The sequence below is a fragment of the Austrofundulus limnaeus genome, unplaced genomic scaffold (assembly GCF_001266775.1).
Source record: "Austrofundulus limnaeus strain Quisiro unplaced genomic scaffold, Austrofundulus_limnaeus-1.0 Scaffold398, whole genome shotgun sequence".
NCBI classification, from domain to species: domain Eukaryota; kingdom Metazoa; phylum Chordata; class Actinopteri; order Cyprinodontiformes; family Rivulidae; genus Austrofundulus; species Austrofundulus limnaeus.
In genome coordinates, this window is record NW_013952800.1 from 8909 (window position 1) to 10818 (window position 1910).

Genomic DNA, 1910 nt, shown 5'->3' on the forward strand with positions numbered 1-1910 from the left:
TCGTTTTCAACTGGTGACAAAAATAAATAAAAAGAAAATGTAATTTGTACTTTTACTTTGTACTTAAGTACTTTAAAATGCATGTACTTCTGAATACTTAAGTATTTTCAAAAGTAAGTACTTCAGTACTTTTACTTAAGTAGATTTTTGACTGAGTAACTTTTACTTGTAGTGGAGTAGATTTGAACCTGAGTATCAATACTTTTACTCAAGTACTAGAGTTGAGTACTTTGCCCACCACTGGGTTCCACCCACGTGACGGGATGACGTCATTACATACGGCTATGTGACGATGTAATACGTTCAAAATCGAAAGGCTCTTTTGAACGGCTCTATGAAACAAACGGCTCCCCAAGATCCGGATCCCTTCAAAGAGCCATTTATCCCATCTCTAGTTTATATACATTATTATTATTATTTATTTATATACATTATATTATACTCTAGTGTATATATATATTGTATTATACACACTAGAGTATAAAAACTTTTTCTTCTGTAAGTTCTTATTTGATTTCATTGGTGGTTGGCAGATTAAGTGAATTACTGCCACCATTAGACTGGAAGGTGCTCGCTGGACACACAGTCCTTGGGACAGGTACATGAAGTGAAACATCCAGCATACTTGTTTCCCTGCTCTAACACACCTGGTTTGTGTTAATGGGTAATTAATAATTCAATCACTGAATCGCTGGAGCAGGGAAAAAAGCAAAACATGCGGATATGACCCTCAAGGACCAGGGGCCTCATGTATAAATGTGTGTGCATAAAACATGCATGGCACAATACTTTACGCACAACTCGGTATATTTAAAACTGAGTATGGAGCAAAAGTTTGTGTAAATTTATGCAAATGTTTTATCTGCCGTGAGAATGTGCGGATAGCCACGCAAAGTTTTGCGGTCAACTGTTTTAACCCACTAAGTCTTGGCTTAAATGCACAGAAATATGACTCCATTCCAGTGGGGACTGATCAATAGAGGGCGCTAGAGCACCACCCCTCCACTATTTTTTGGGATAAAAAAATATAAAAATAAAATAACAAAGTAAAGTTTGAGAAAAAAAAATGTATTAGTTTTTAGATATGCCAGATAAATCTTGTGTAGTTATTGATATAGCTCTTCATGGAGAACAATCTGCAGGACACCTTCAGATACTGTGACTCTGCTGAAGATTCTCATCACATCTCTGACCACAGCTGAATCTGAGAGGAGCTTCTCAACACTGAAGAGAATGCAGACTTTCCTCAGGTACAACATCACATCTCACTGCACTGACCATGCTCTATAGAGAAGAATCTGGTGAAAACATCCCTGACTTTAACCAGAGTCATGAAGACATTTTCTTTTCAAGTACAGAAGGGCAAAATTTATGTACAAACAATTTAAACACTACATTTGTTTAAATACACTGGAGTGTTACAACTTAGTACGTTTGCTTGCTCTATGTTGGAGGTGTAGCCCCCCAAGAAAAATCCACCAGCTGTCACTGCTCCATTCTGTTTTCTGAATGTAAAAGAGCCTCTTAACACAATGTTAGTTTGTGTTAATAGTTTGACCTATTATGATTTAAACCTGAATAATGAACATGAACCTCATATAAACTCAGACAAGAAAAAAGGCAGCCTAAAAATGATCAAAAACAATCTTGCTCCAGTGTAAAGTTTTTTTTTATACTTGTCACACAGATATATGTAAACACACATCAGTGAACGCACCCCTGCGAGATGCACACACAGCTGAGGAGGAAAAAAAAGTGTGAAGTGTCTAAAAGACTCATTTAACTTTGTCAGCTTAGCAATTCAGAACAGCTCCCCTGATTCCTCAGGTCCACAAGATGCAGACCATAGATACAGGTGCTGGTCATAAAATTAGAATATCATGAAAAAGTAGATTTATTTCAGTAATTCC